Source organism: Chrysemys picta, chromosome 5 (assembly GCF_011386835.1).
Source record: "Chrysemys picta bellii isolate R12L10 chromosome 5, ASM1138683v2, whole genome shotgun sequence".
Taxonomy (NCBI): Eukaryota; Metazoa; Chordata; order Testudines; family Emydidae; genus Chrysemys; species Chrysemys picta.
In genome coordinates, this window is record NC_088795.1 from 26,008,969 (window position 1) to 26,025,677 (window position 16,709).

Below are 16,709 nucleotides of genomic sequence, written 5' to 3' on the forward strand. Positions count from 1 at the left end.
CATGCTGAGACATTTTTATTCATGTTACATGTTAAAATGTTGTTATGATCTGTCAGACATAACTTGGCTTCCCTCTAGTGGTATTTAAATATACTACAGGTATTTGAGAAATCCCAAGAAAGAAAAGAACTATGAATCTATTCTCAAAGAAAAATCTTGATATACCCTGTAAAATAAAACAAATATTGATTAGAATTGGGTTTTTTTTACTGGGAAACAGCCTTGTAGTTAAATTTTAGAAAATATAACTTCCCCACTTAAACTGGGTATATAATGGTGTATTGCCCAAACATGATTAAGGTATATGGATGGCTATTTATATTGTGGTTATGCTCAGAGGCCTCAATCGGGGTCTTGCTCTGCAGTCACCCACTCCCCCCCCCCCCACACACACCCAAAAATTTAGTTTAATTATGGTGAGACAAGGGATGACAAGGGAACAGTGAGATGCCTATGTGCATATAGGCAGCAGTAATAAATTGCCCACTGCCTAATTTATTCTGCAGATGAGTGTGCATGGATCTGATAGACAGTCATCATTGTCACTGTTTTTTTAGACCTTGAAGCCAGTTCAGATTTAAGTTTTATTCCAAAGCTGCCAGCACAACACTAAGGGCTCCCAAACAAATGAGCTTTAAACTTGAAGGCATAGTTTCATGTTTAAAATGTATTTAAGTCATTACATGAGTGAAAGGAGGTGAAGAGATTCTGGTTTGCTCAGTTGTAGTAAACAAGCTTTTTTTCAATTTCTTCATGGCTCATATGGTTTGTGCAGTTCACACTGCCTAATTTGCTAAAGGAAAACACACACATAGGTAAGATTAATTGAAGGCGTCTTTAAAGTACTTGATTTTCAAAAATGACTAATGTCTTTACATCCCCTTTTATAGGGTTACCATTCGTCCAGATTCTGCCGGACATGTCTGGCTTTTTTGCGTTAAAAATAGCGTCCGGGGGCAATTTGTAAATGTCTGGATTTCCCCCCCATGCAGAGCGCGCGTGCTGACAGGGCAGCCGGCCGGATCGTGCCACTCACCCAGGGCTCTGACAGCCAGAGCCCCTCCTCCGCTTCCCCCTCCTCTCCCCTGCAACTTGAGATCACTCCCCTCCTCTCTCTCCCTCCCTCCCCCTCCCTACATTCGCAGATCACCGGCCGGCCGTTCGCATCGGGCCTCCGGCAGTCTGGAGCTCCTCCCCCTGCTCCTGCTCCCCCTCCCCTGCTGCCCAGCACGCCACTCCGCAGCACTCTGTTCCGAGCGGTAGGGTAAGGGGGCCAGGGGGTTGGAGAAGGGGCAGGGAGGTTCTGGAGGGGTCAGTCAAGAGACAGGGAGCAGGGTTGGATGGGTCGGGAGTTGGGGGGGGGGCTGTCAGGGGGTGGGGAGTGGTTGGATGGGGTGTGGGAGTCCCTGATGTCTGTCTGGGGGTGGGGGTGTGGATAAGGGTTGGGGCAGTCAGGGGACAGGTAGGGGATAGGGTCCTAGGGGGCCAGTTAGGACGGGGGGAAGGTCTCAGGAGGGGGCAGTCAGGGGACAAGGAGTGGGGAGGAGGGTTGGAGGTTCTGAGGGGGACGGGAAGTGGGAGGGAGTGGAAGGGGCAGGGGCGGGGCTAGGGCAGGACGGGGGCGGGGCTAGGGCGGGGCTCCTCCTGTCCTCTTTTTTGATTGTTTGAAATATGGTAACCCTACCTTTTATTTATTTTATTTGGTTGGTTGGATGTTCAGCTTTAGCTCAGCTAAAGAAGCTAGCTATTTTTCTGCAGGCTCAGCACTTTCTGAAAATCTAGACCAGTTAATGTGTCTTAAGTTGACTCCAGAGGTAAAAGTGGCCCGGTATGGCGTACTGGTAAGAAGTGGCTGCCGGTACCAGCCCGTACACAGCTGATGTTAAACTGCTGGCAGCGGCCAGAGCCCGGGCCCTTTAAATCAGCGTTGGAGCCCAGTGTGGGTCAGGCAGCATGGAAAGGCTGGCTAGAGGAGGCTGACTCCCCAGCCCCACCCCTTCTGCCCAAGGCCCCGCCCCTTCTAGGGGCCCCCGTTCCGGTAAGTCTTTTATGTTACGTTCACCCCTTATTGATTCCCTAAAAAATGAGAAACACAAAATCACTAGTCACTCTTGAAAAATTAGGCCAAGATATTGAATTTCAAATTTAATTTTATATAGTTCCTCTTGGATTAATGATTAGGTTAATAAATGTTAGTTGTTTGTAACTTCATGAGCTCCATTATTATATACTTGTATTGTTTATAATGTCATTTGCTATCTAAAAATTACTTGATCATTACAGCTGGGTGAAATTTTGAGACTGAAACTTTTTTGGTGAAAAATGCAAAATCAAGTTGAACAAATCATTTAGCAAATTCATGTTGACTTTGGCAAATTGTTTCAGTTGGAAGGAGAAATAGGGGGCCCGCTCCCAAAAAATTGGAACCTTTTGTTTTGACATTTTTTGAAACAAAACTTTTCAATCTTTCAATTCAAAACAATTTTTTGTTTGAAATTTCTATTCAATTTATTTTTAAAAATTAATGATTAAAATGCTGAAAATCAAAACAAAGGTTTTGTTTGGGTTGAAGAAAATGTTTAGTTAAACTGAAAATCTCAAACTTCCTATTTTGGATGGACCCCAAACAATTTTTTAAATTGTCAGTGAACCAAAAATGTCCGTTATTGGCATATTGATGATATGCAGAATATTTCTTTCTTTGAAAAGCAGATACAAGCTAAAACTGGATCTTTTGTTTTTTTTACTGTTCGATTTGTTTCCACTGGAGACAGAGCAGGGAGTGAGCTGAGCAGTTAAGTCTGTTGGACCATTGTACTATAGGACAATATCCTAGAAGGGATGGATGTTGGTATAGCCATAATGCTTAACTAATACATTAGTGGGGAGCAGGAACTGAGGTAATAGTTGTACCTAAAAATGGAATAGTAAGCTCCTTTTACAGGGGTGTCAGCTAGTCTGCCGGCACGAAGGACAATCTTTTTTTCCCCTTTTAATACACATTCTGTTAAGTACTCAAAATTTATCAAAAATAAGAACTTCCTCTTCATGCCTGTCACGAGCACTCTGGGATAAAAGGTACCTGGGGCTGAGTGAGGGGAGAATATATATTCTGTATGCCAAGTGTCCCCATTTAACTTTTTTTATCCTTTGCTGTCAACAGGAATTAATCTGAAGCTTTAAAGATATCTGCCTGTTTCATTCTTTCCTTTCACATTTGTCTGAACAAGTTTCTTATGTAGATTCACTCTGAATCCACATTCCTGACTCTTTATGTACAGTGACTGTCTTCTGATCATTGCTTCCAAGCCTATGTGCAAACTTATCTAGAAATCTAAGGTATGTAGTTCAGTGAATTCTTTGCTTATCTTGATGCCTTTTCATTCAAGGTGTCTAAAGATCATCTGTAAGAAATGAACCATTTTAGAGAGACCTTTTTAGTTTAACTCAGTGCTTCAAGTGGATCTTCTTTTTTCTATGTTGCTGCTCTCTTCATAGATTGTCATCTATCCCTCTTCAATATCAGCCTGCACAGTAGAAGCCAGTAGAATGTAAAATTTCTGCAGGGCAGGGTCTTTGAGGGGAATTCTCTTCCTTTTATTCTAGGCACAACATTTTCCATTTAAAAACTAATCCTAATCGAGTTCAGTGCTATTGATTTTCAGCCTTCTGCACTTAAATTAATTTTTTATAGAAATCCTACTTTTACTCCTGTTTCCTAACCAGATCACAGTAGGCATTTATTTTTGTTAACACTACATATATGAGTTGCATAATAATTGGATTTTCAATTCTAACCTTAGTGGTGAAGTCCCACCCTGATGCATGCATGTGGCTGCCATTGATATCAGTGGAAGCCATATGTGCATCAGAGCAAAGAAACTGACCCCCATTAACCCCTTTCACACTTGGATCTCTATGTGGGGGGATAACCATTGTGCCCCCAAACTCCTGGTGTTTAATAAAAAAGGCTGCTTTTCCTTATGGTTCCGTGACAGACCAGTCCTCAGTGGAAAAATTAAGGCTTGCATCAGCCAGGGATCAAACAGAAACATAAGACTTGAATTCCAATCAGCTACATCCCACTCTTATGCTTGCTGGGCAGAGAGCCTAGTCCCCTTGGAACACAGCCCCCTTACTGGCAATTACCTTGATATGTCTAGGGATTTCCTAAGGGGAATGTCAACAAGCCTCTAACTGCTGGCAGCTATGAAACCTGTGGATGAATGCCTGAGGAGGGTCTTCGACCACAGGCTGGCTAGGCCCCATGGGTCAGTAATGTCTAAAAGGATATAAAAATGCAAAGTGTTTAATTAGTGTGGTTTTAAATATTTTCTGTATCAAAGGTTTAAATTTTGACCTACATTGTAATACGTTGTAATACCTTTCCCCAAAAGTAGAATTGTATTTTTTACAATGCTATTTAGCACTTTTCAGCAGAGGATCCTAAAGTGCTGTAAAACACTGGTATTATTGGAAACACTAAAATGTAGGCCTGTGACTTGTATTGAAGCCAGTGGGTCTGTTAGCATGAATACAGCTAAGCATTTGTGCGCTTGCAGGTTTAGGACCTTAAAGCTAATAACATCCCTATCAGGTAGTTCATATTGTCACAATTTGACAGAAGGGGAGAATGAGGCACAGAGGTTAAGTGACTTGCCCAAGGTGACCCATAAATCAGTGGCAGAACCAACAGTAAAACCCAGGCACCCTGACTCATAGTAGGGCATTATAACCCCTAGGCTGTGCTCTTTTCCTTTATTATAATTTAATACTCTTTATTTTGAACACTCTGATTTGGAGAATTAACCTCAGAATATATTTGCAATTGTAAATATTCCATTCAAAAGCTTGTTGTGTATTTATGCAACTTACATTTTCAAAGTCTAATATAATCCAGCAACTCTGCCTAATGGATAAGTGCCAGAAAATAATTCCCCACTGTGTAAGAGGCTGAGTGTGTGTAAATTGCCTCATGGAGGAGCACAACAGTGTAACAAGAGAGGTGGGCATTGGGGAGGGAGGGGGAAGAGATGACTGGAAATTGACAGATTGTATCCTATAAATTCATTTATATGAATATGGGTGAAGCAGCACTTTTTATTTTAAGAAGCAGATAGTGAAATACACTAAGATACTGCCTGCAGTGGGGGCAGCAGAGGCAAGCTGTGTCCTGCAAACAATAGATGTCATGCTTCTATTTCACACTGTATAGAGAAATCAGGCCTGTTTTAATGGAAAACAATAAACACTAACTAACAAATGTGTAAGATTCTGATACCACTAGAAAAAAATGAGTAGTATGAATGTTAACCTGCTAGTAAAATACATAAATACGGTAACTTGTCTCTATCCAGTTGAAACAGAGAGCTATATGTGTGAGAAAATTTGTGTCCAATTTACTGACTGGCCACTCAACCTCCTTTCCCCAGTGATCATTCCTAATTAGACTAGTATCATTGCACTGCAAATATTAGTTTCTAATCAGTTTCAAGGGTTGGATTGCTAGCTGCTGGAGTTAGAAGTGGTTTTGTTTATCCTGTTGGGATAAGGAAGGCAACTACTTGGGAAAGAAATGTAAGCCAATGTTATGAGGGTTTGGCAATTCTTTTGCAGAGGCATCAGGGTTCACAAAGCTAGTGTGATTTCCTTTTAGAGAAAGCATGATGATGGTTCAGGGCTACTAATTTGAGCCTTCACTCTTCCGCAGCAATATGCCCAAGTCAAATCAACTTCTCCTCTCTTTCCATAATGAGCCTCCACATAAAAGCTGTCCTCCCGTATATTAAAAGTCCTTCTTTGCGCCTGCTGTTTTTAACTCTTACTCGGTCCCAAGCACATGGCCATAGATGATACTACAAGTCCCTATGAATGCCCTTTGGGCCCAGGTGGGGCAGCTCCTTCCTGTTCTCCTGCTATTTCAATCTCTCCTTCCTTCAAGTTATTATTATCCTCTCTCTGTTTGAGTTTTTAAAATTCAAAACCTGTAATTTTCCATGTTTCTGTATTCAGGGGAAAATAGCAGAGCCCTCCTGTGTCTCATCTAACACCTGTAACGTCATACAGATCATACCTATAACAGGGCATGCTGGCCCTTAAAGGTGGTCTCCAGGCCCAGCACTACCTGTTCCCAGTTTCAGCCCAGAGTGGATGGAATTCTGGGAGTAGTACTTTCTGGAACTGACGGGAATGAAGGCTGTCACAGTGAGGAATTCTGTGAAGGAGTGTCAGAGGATATAAACAGCTCCCTTCCCTCAGAATGGGGGGGAAAGGGGAGAGTGAGGGGAGGAGCAAGACTTCTTGTGGAGACTCCCCAGGAAAGACGCAGGAGCTTTAAGTTTCTCTAGTCCAAAAGCAATTAAAAAACAACAACAACAACAACCAGTAGGTAAGATAGCCAAGACCATCTCAGGGTAAAGAGCCAAGTCTCATGAGGGAAATTCAGGGATAATGGCAAAGCAAAGAAGGTAGTCTTGAGGGAGAGACATGTGGAGACTTTATTGTCAAGAGCATCAAGGCTGGAGCTCATGGTAGAGGCTGGGCATAAGTTCCCCTTGAAAAGGGACGTCCCTGTAGCGCGGAAGAATTTCTTGTGCAGAAACAGAGGAAGTAGGTAAAGCAGCGGTTCTCAAACTGTGGGTCAGGACCCCAAAGTGGGGCGTGACGGTGTTTTAATGGGGTCACCAGGGCTGATGTTAGACTTGCTGGGGCCTGGAGCTGAAGCCAAAGCTCAAGGGCTTTGGCGCTGGGTGGCAGGGCTCAGGCGAACCCCCCCCCTCCCCCTCCCCGCTTGGGGCTGAAGCCCTGTGGCTTTGGCTTTGCCCCCCTTCCCTCCCCCCGCCCAGGGTGGCGTGGCTCAGGCAGACTCAGGTTTCATTCCCCCCTCCTGGGGTTGTGTAGTAATTTTTGTTGTCAGAAGGGGGTCAAAGTGCAAGGAAATTTGGGAACCCCCGAGGCAAAGAATTGCTTCTGTCTGAACTTCTATTTTCTTTACTTTTCTTACCTGGGAGGGGGTGAAGTTTTAGCTTAGCCAGAGAAATTAACAACCCAGTCAACAAGAAAGACCAAGATAGCATCCGCACTTCCAGGAACATCAGAAAAGCCACTGTGCAATAACCTTCTTAGTCATGAGGTTCCCAAGGTGCTATGCAAACTATATATTGGTGGTTAAATATGATGACAAAGAACATATTATCCAAATGAATCTGCAGAGGGAATTTAAGTACACCTCTACCCCGATATAACTCGATCCGATAGAACACGAATTTGGATATAATGCGGTAAAGCAGCGCTCCGGGGGGGCGGGGCTGCGTGCTCCGGTGGATCAAAGCAAGTTCAATATAACGCGGTTTCACCTATAATGCGGTAAGATTTTTTGGCTCCTGAGGACAGCGTTATATTGGGGTAGAGATGTAGTCAGAATGTACTGAAACTTTATCTGGATGTTGATACTCCAGAAAATGTGATGGGATCTTTAATAATTAACAGTTAAAAAGTTCTAAATAAATACTCCAGATTGGCAAATAACCTGGTAGAACATATGCCATTAAAGCTTGATTATGCTTGCTTCCTTCTTGTTTTTAAAACTTCAGCTCGTAGAAGTAGCATGGTGAATATTTTATAATGGAAATAAGCTTTAAAAATCTTACTGTGAAGGGTGTTGGAGGAAAACCATGGGTTTAGCTGAAACAACATTAATTGTACCACAGCAAGTATGTAGCAGAACATGTATTGTGAGGCACTGTGATGGGGTGTTCTCCCCACACACTAACCCAGCAAAAGCTGGATTGGGCCAGGTGGGCCCAATCAGCTAATTAGGCTGCAAGCAGGGGAGATTTAGGTGGAAGGCAGCTAATTAAGGACTGGCTCACCTGTGCAGGAACAGACAGGGTCTGTATTGAGCTTTGTAGCTGGCTACAGAGAGGTAGGCTGCTGGGAAAGGTTACAGATTGCAATCACTCTCTGAGTGGAGGAAGTTGGAGGCTGGTAAACCCAGAGAAGTGGGAAATTATTTATGTACAAAGAAGCCAGGGAAATAGCAGTAAGAGGTAGAACTGTACAGGGACTGTGGGTGCTTGTTGTAAGGTCCCTGGCTTGGGAACCCAGTGTAGAGTGTGGGCCTGGGTTTCCCTACCAGCCACTGAGGAGTGGCAAGGGCATCGGAGGCACCAGGAAGCACGTCTGGAAAGATTGTGAATTCCCTGGAAGGGGAGGACTTCAGTGATCTGGCTGGAGAGCCAAGCCACAGAGAGGAAGCTGCAGACCTGGGAGAGAGTGGGGCCATAGAGCAAGACAAGATAGTAGAAGACCACACCAGTGGGAGTGTGCAAGCTGATAGAGCTAATGCCCAGGATGGCTAGCAGGAGGTGCTGCTTATGGTGAGTGGATCCTGTGATAGGCACAGATGACATTAATTTATAAGTATAGCAAGTCAGACTGGTGGTGATAGATTTATTTTTGCTTTGTCTCAAGGGTATATTTGTGAATTCCTACTGTGAATGGCTTATCCTGGGAATAGGTCAGGCAGCTCCAAAGTGAGAGCCATGGTTAATGGCTCAACTCCTCTGTCACAATGGCGCTGTCTGTCTCAAGGGTAAACCTTTTCTGTACAGGAGATAGCGCTTTCTTGGGAGCTGATCCCAGAATGGAGCTGTGGAATGAACTTTCAAGGGAAATAAGAACCATTACAGACCTCATCACCTTCTGCTCCATGTGCAAGGAGTGCTTTGTTGATGTTGACTTTACTAATGTAAACATATAGTAGCATGTATATAAAAGAAAACCACATGGCAAACACAACTTTCCTCTAGGAACACTATTACCTGCCCAGGTGGTGAGTTTTGTTTTTCCTGGTGGGTGCTCCACCCATGCTCTGCCTGTTCTTGTTGCCTGCCCGCCCTGATTGTCTCCTGCCAGCCACTCACTGACTGGAGGCCAACTCCAGGGGCCCACCGAACAGCTGACTGGTGGCCAGCCCTGGGGCCGGAACCACTGTGGCTGGTGGGTGCTGAGCACCCCTATTTTTATTCTGTGGCTGCTTGAGCTGTGGGGCACCCATGGAGTTGGTGTCTATGATTGCATGTGTTAGTCACACAGCTTCATGCACTACTGGAAAGAACCTGGGTACTACAGTGAGGAGGGCATTATAATAACCTGTATATAATAAATGTCTCCAATCCTTTTAATGTTAGTGCAAAATATTCACATCTGTGTGGCTTTTGTCTCTTTCCCTGATTGTGAGAGCACGGCCACTCACTTGCGGTATAGAGGTACTTTGGTACAGAAATAGAAATCTAAATCTACTAAGACCTACAACTCTTTTTACTAAAGATTTTTTCCAGTCATCAGATAAAGCAGGATTTTCCAGACACCCCCCCTATCCCCCCAAAAACTGTGTTGTGTTTATATACAACACTAGCATTCAAGCTCACTATATGAGTGATGAGCCGAGGATTTCAGTGAGATTTCTACTCAAAGACATGTCAGTATATCATCTGACAGTCAACACTAAGAAGGGCGACAGATCTATTCAGAAAGGCACAGTTTGCTAATCTGACAGCATCTCTTCTCTAACAAAGGATCAATATATAGAGTCCCCAGAGGGGTGGAGCAGGGATGGGGCAAAGAGAGAGGGGAAACGGGGACACCAATTTAAATGTTTTGACAGCCCAGTCAAAACAGTGAATTGCCTCAGGCTGCTGTACGCTTTAACCCCTGCTGGCTAAGTGAGACTCCTAATTAATTTCCTTTCTGTATTCTGTGCTCCCTCTGGAGTCTGCCATCTAAAAAGCAGAATGTATTGAGATGGTCCATGCTGCCGGTAACTGGAAGAACACCCCCACCCAAGAATAGAGGGAGCAGTTGTGAGGAGATGAGAGGAACAAGAAAGTGAATGTGCCTGAAATAGCTCCTATGTGTAGGTGGTAGTAATTCATGATATAAATGTTAAATGCATCCCTTTTAAACCTTGCACACAAAAAAGGTGCAGCATTAACAGTCTTTGATTTCTTTTGGAGGAGCAGTCCTTAATGATGTATTGTGGACCCCAGTGAATAGAGACTGCCTCATGTACTACTTCCCTGCTATGTTTAGTTCCATAATATCCATGTCAATGATGACTGTTTTTTCAGGAGAAAATGATATTGAGAAAGCAGTTAATGTAACCGCTGGAAACAAGGCAGTAACATGTCATATGACAAGCTCGCTCTCTATGAATTGCCAAAAGCATGTTTGTAGTGACCAGTAGCCCACACACCACAGTTTGGAGCCTCCAGAGCAGTAGTTTGCAAAACATTACCTCAGCTGAGGTAAATTGTCATAGATCCATAGAGTTTGATGGAGCCATGACCATTTACACTGGGTTAGGATCTGCCCCAAGAACTTCAACAGCTACTTTTTCTCCCCCCCGCCACCACAGCTAACTTTAGTAGTGAAGAAAGAGGAAGCCAACTTCAATCTAGGTCAGGGATGGGCAAACTTTTTGGCCCAAGGGTCACATCTGGGAATAAAAATTGTATGGTGGACTGTGAATACTCACAACATTGGGGTTGGGGTGCAGGCTCCAGGGTGGGGCCAGAAATGAGGAGTTTAGGGTGTGGGAGGGGGCTGTGAGTTGGGGTGTGGGCTCTGGGGTGGGGCTGGGGATGAGGGGTTTGGAGGGCAGGAGGGGGATCAGGGCTGGGAGCGAGGGCTTTGGAGAGAAGGAGGCGGAACAGGGATAGGGCAGGAGGTTGGGGTGTGGGGTTAGGCTCAGGGGTGCAGGTTCCCAGTGGCACTTACCTCAAGTGGCTCCCGGAAGCAGCGGCATGTTCCTTTGGCTCCTACACGGAGGCACAGCCAGGTGGCTCTGCACACTGCCCTGTCTGCAGGCACCGCCCCTTCAGCTCCCATTGGCGTGCTGGAGGGGGCCATTGGAACGAGGTCCTTGGAGCATGTAGGAGCCAGAGAAGAGCCATGCTGTGGCTTCCGGGAGCTGTGGGGTGGGGCCCCCGACCCTGCGCCCCAGCTGGAATGCCAGAGTTGGGCCGAGCCCCAGAACCCGCTCCCCAGAACCTGCTCTCCAGCAGGAGCTCACGGGACAGCTTAAAATGGCTTGGGCCGTAGTTTGCCCACCCCTGATCTAGGTACAAGTCGACTGATGGAACTAGATCATGGCAGCCTTTGGGTTGCAGTTTTGAGGTTGAAGGTGTGGGTGTGTGATGGGGCAGCCTCCACACACTGGCCCTGAGAGGGATGAATTAGGCCAGGCAGGCCCAATTAAGCAGCAAACATAGGAGAGATTTAAGCTATCACGAGGCTGCTAATTGGAAGCAAGCTTACCTTTGAGGGAACAGGCAGGGCTTGCATAAAGCTAAGAGACTAGCAACAGAAGGACTTCAGCATGAAAAGTGGTAGTCACTTCTCCCTGGGATAAGAGGGAAGGGGAGAGAGGAAGAGTGGAAGCAAGGTAGGAAGTAGTGCAGGGTTGAGAGCAGTAAAGTTAGGGAAGCTGCAGATGTTGACTCCTTGGTAAAGGGACTTGGACTGGGACCCTGAGGAGAAGGTGGGCCTGGGTTCCCCTACCAACCCCTGCCAAGAGGTACTGCCAGGGGTGGTGAACTAACAGATTGCCTGAGCTGTGGCAGGAGTGACAGTGTCAGGGCAGCAGGTATGAGGATAGTTGGATGCTGCTTGTCCAGAGAGACTTGGAAAGTATCCTGTCCCTTGTCTCTTCTCCTCCCCCCCTGGTGGAAGGGGAAACCACAATGTGACCTGGCTGGAGGGCTGAGTCACAAAGTAGCCGCACCAGAACTTTGAGAGCGGCAAACGGTGGAATGAATGAGTGGGAGGACAGGCTGTGCAACCACAGGAAAGAGGTGTCAAACTTAGGGAAGCTAATCTCCTGAATTGCCTGAAGGGGGTGCCCCCCAGCAGTGAGTAAAGTGCCCCATGACACTGAAGAAATAGGATTTGGCTCTAAGATTGGCCTAAGCCAGGTGAGTTAAAATAAAGAGCTCAAAATCTACTAAATTGCTGTCACTGTCCAGATATGATGATTTCAATCATGGCGGGGGAAATCCCTGCTTAATTATGGAAGTGAATTCTTCAGCAATATATAATTTAGATTAACTTGTCATGTGATGCACTCAATATGGCACATACAGTAAATTGAAGTTGTGATAGTGTGTTGTTTCTTGATAAATAGCTGCTGGGCAGTTTTCTAAGGAAATTGAAACAAAGGACTAATTTTACTGAAAGGTCTCTTACCTGAATCTTGCTAATTGCAGATGAGATGACAGTTTTGCTATTTTGGTTTCCATTTCCTCTTCAAACCTTTTGGTTAAGTGGGACACAAACATGTCCTCAGTTGGTCTATATAAAATTGTAATAATGATACATTACAGTAATACTGTAATTAGTTTCATGCTTCAGGCAAACAAAGGCTTTCAATCCTTTAACCTAGCTGTTCCAGTCTACAACCAAATACATCTGAATTCAATCAAAGCAATAACATACAACAGATTAGCAGTGGGCGAGCTAATGGATGTTTTTAATTCTTCAGTTTCCAATTTATGAATGATAAAGATAGAAAAAAATCTGATATTGGATTAACGGTTTTGAATTGTATATTGATTTTACAATACAAATAGCACCAAAACAGAAGATGATCATGAATACATAAAGAGGTGCGTAAGTGCTGGACACAGTAAATGGAAAATTTCCATCCAGGTGCAAACTTATTTAACAACTATTATGGTGTAAGATAATGGTTGTACTTAACAGGTAGGAGCTGGAGATACAAAAATCTTTCCAATAAAACTCCATTGACTTAGCTTGTGAGTGCCTCAGCAGAGGGTCTGAGTATTTGGTTATGGGGTTCTGCCTTGCCAATTATGGATCAGGATCAGGGCTTTGGAGCGGAGCCTGGAGCTGGAGCACGGACCAGTAGGTTTTTGCCTGGAGCTGGAGCGGAGCCGGAGTGGAGCAATTAAAAAATTTGATTGCTCCAAATCCCTGATCAGGATCCAGAGTGCTAAGTGCTACGGCACTACAAATGCTACTAGTATCTTTTGCTCTGAGTTGCACCACTGTGAATTTATGGTATGTTTATACTACAGTTTGACCCAGATATTCAAGGCCTATTGAAATCAGTGGGCCTAATTTAAGATGAATGAGATTTTTGAAACTTGTCTCTGCTGTCTTTGAGGGGACAATGTTGAGACAACGTTGCAGTGGGGATACGGGTAAGGCCAGGTGTACCTCGGGGTCATGAAGCCAATCCAGTGTTCATTCTGTCTGTGGACAGATAATAAAGTAACCTATCGATGAAAACTTTAGACACATGTATGTCACAGGGGTGAGAATGAGTGAATTGCAAAAAGGGCCGAAGAGCTTGTACATACCACAACCTTGGGGCTGGCCAAGTAGGAGTATGTGTGTTGACAGGGTGTATTGGAGCCTTGCTGAAAGAGAATAGAGTTCACGTTGCAAGGACAACCTTAATTCTACATGGCCTTGTTTTCAGAAGTTTGAGTTTTGCTCAAGTGAACATTCTGCATGGGGGTGACACATCCTCAAGCAACCTTAACTCCATGTTAACATAGTTCTTTTCATAGAATTTCCTAGGTTATGATGTATATTTTTTTTTTAACAGGAAAAAATGTTGATAGGAGCTGTGATGTCATGTCCTGCAATTAGCATACTGAGCAACCCACCTCTCCCCGCCCCCCAGCTGCATACCACCAGCCCTGTTTTGGCACACCTCCCAAGCCATGCCCTCTTTCCACTATGGTACTTAGGCCTTCCTACCACTAGCAGGGAGATGCATCTCCCTGAAGTTTGCATACCAGGAAGTAAAGACATTTCTATTGCCATTACTTCCCACCCCCTCCAATAACCCGACTCACATCCAGTGCCTGGAGTGAAGGACAACGATGTTACAGTGGTACAGTGTTGTGGTAAAGGGGGTTGGCGTGTACTGGCATCTGGGGGGGATACAGAGTGGTTGGAAGTCAGGGTGGCTGCAGTGCATTGGCAAAGCTGTGAGGTGCAGGGTGGCTGGGGAGCAATGGTAAAGGTGGGGTGCAGCCTATGGGGGTGTGTGCACTGGTGGAGCTGGGGTGGTGGTTCTCTGATCTTGTCTATCATCCATACCCCTTTATCCTCTCTCCCCTTCCAGGAAGCATTCACTTGTCTAATTTTTCTTCCTGAATACTTTGATCACATTTTCTCCATGACATTTTCACCCATGACTCTCACATTATAGCAACTTCCCGCCACTTAGTCCAAGATTCCTTTGGTTTAAGGTGTGTGTGGGGGCGGGGAATTTGTTTAATTTATCCTTAGATATGTTAATTAAAGGATGATGTTACAGTAATCAAGAGCTCTGTGATTCATCCAGTCACTAGTACCTCTCAGCTGAACAATACAAGAAGACAGAAGAAAATGTTTTTTTTCTGGAGAGGGGTTGTGGGGGTTCTGTAACTTGGGGACCCCTTAGCCAAATGATCCCACATTTGGATCACTAATGCTACCCAGCACCCTCATGAAGCACACTAAATTTCACGTAATCCAATTAACCATTCCAATTTTAGAACACTTACAAGAATTGAGCTATAAAGCATATAACATGGAAGGAATGGAAACTCTCTGGCATTTTTTTCTGTATTGGTGCATAAGCAGTGTAAAAAAGTACACTTTCTTAAATATCATTCTCAATTTGGGTTGTGCAAAGATTTAGTGAGTCTTATAAACCACCTGGAATAAAATTTGGTTTGAGACCACTTTGACTTGCAACATATCAAAAGTTGGATTTCTAACTTTGTGGAAAAAAAACAAACAAAAAAAATACCCAGCTAGAAACTTATTTAAAAAATGGTTATTTCTTTCAGAGCTTGTATATCGGGAACCCCTGTGTGAAATGACTCCAAATTTAGACCACTATCCCTACCCTGCACCCTTCTGAGACACGCTAAATTTTAAAGAAATCCAACTAAGCATGTTGATTTTCAGAGGACTTAGAAAGATTGGCCTTTTAAATTCATGATGGTGAATAAAGTCATGACGCAACTTTCATTACAGTGGCACACCCATGCCACTATATTTAAAGGCCAAAGCCTTGGGTCCTAGTCTCCAGGAAGTCTGTGCTGTGCAGGAGGGTGCATCTGATGCAAGGATTCTAGATGTTTGAATTTTTACATTTAACTCTTGTAGTCAGGTGACAGATGTGGGTCTTTTGATATTAATTTTTTCTTAAGTCAGATGTAAAATTTTTAGGGTAAAAATGACTTTCATATCCTGCTCCATATGCATACAATTATAAACTGGACCTAGTATTGTTTACCTGCATTGTTTTGTTTGGTTAAAAAAAGCATTGTTGGATAAACTTGTATTCAGACCTAACTTGAAAACACCATCTTCTAGTAAATACTCCCTAACCTGACAGTAAGAATCTTTGAAAATCACCATTTCTTATTTTTACTTATGATCCCATTTTTCTCTTGGAAGTGAGTTTCCTAGGTGATGTTACTAGGAAGAGAAGTTTTGATTTATTTTACTGGGGTTTGGTAGGAAGAAAAGCTCTCAGAGAGGGAGAAGGGGATGTGAGGGAAGTGGTGGTGTGAGTTTTCATTTTTCAAAATATGGAAATTAGCAGGATACATAATCAAACCCCACCTGCCGTTAAGATGGTGTACATACTTTGTCTATTTGACAATCTTTCTGGGGGTTCCTATGATATCTCTAGAAGTATAGAAATTAAAGCTTTTTCATGTTATAACCTCCCTTCATTGCAGCATCAATGTTAAAGCAACATATAAATGTGATAGAAATATTGTTCTAGTGATAGCAATATTGTTCTAATGGCAATGATTATATTGGGCCTGACATTGGGAAACATGGTCATCTGCTTTATACTGTATCGGGGGAGCGATACAACCAAGAGCCTGTTATAATGTAATTTGGATCAGCGTATCAACTGACAAATGGGCAGCTAGACAATTTAATAGCACTTGTCCATGAAAGGTAAACTTCTTATAAACCTCGCTTAAAGATTATAATTGTAATGAGGTTCAAAAAGCAGTGCTATGCCAGCCAGCATACAGATAGCAAGCCAGGAAGGCCACAATGTTGCCAAGTCAACCTTTTTAGATTTGAATGGCCATCAGCCAACAATTCGCTGACCAGATGGTAATCATACTGAACTGGGAACAGTTTTATTTATTTTATTTTCAAATTCCTCATAGCTGTTACAGTTTGCCCCAGGACTAACAATGAATGGCTGCTGGAAAGTAGCATTCCTGCACTGTGCAGAATAGATATGCAATACATGGAAGGAACAAACATGGATATTCTGGCAGTTGGCAATTCATCCTTAACCATAAACTACGCAGGACCAGCTGATTGGTATCTTAGTTCTCTGAATAGCAAAATTGGAGTGGTAGAAATTTCCACAACTTTTTACTTACTGGCTCCTTGATGAAAACCTCAGAACTAATTTGCCTGGAAGTCCTTTATCTGCTTGCCATTCAAAGGTGGAAAACCAACTGGCAACCTCAAAGGAAGAAGAGAAGGTAGGCAATTGGAAGGAATGGCAACAGGCAGAAAACATGAAAGGAAAAGTAGAGAGAGAGAGGAAAGAGTGAGGAATCATTCTCTTGCTGGTAACAGGTAGAAATGGCTTCTCTCATGGCAGCCTTCCTGGTATCCAGAGGGTAGCAGGAATGAAAGGT

General features: G+C 43.8%; 1 protein-coding gene across 3 annotated transcripts in view; it reads left to right on the forward strand.

The window, feature by feature from the left end:
* The first annotated feature begins 7,896 nt into the window (after positions 1 to 7,896).
* MAPK10 (mitogen-activated protein kinase 10) overlaps positions 7,897 to 16,709 on the forward strand; it is a 317,031-nt gene continuing 308,218 nt past the window's right edge. For 2 of the 3 annotated variants that reach the window (XM_065597550.1, XM_065597549.1), the window contains exon 1: positions 7,897 to 8,378. The gene's annotated coding sequence lies outside the window, so the exon portion shown is untranslated. The remainder of the gene's footprint in view (positions 8,379 to 16,709) is intronic. The other variant, XM_065597569.1, reaches the window with a different exon arrangement.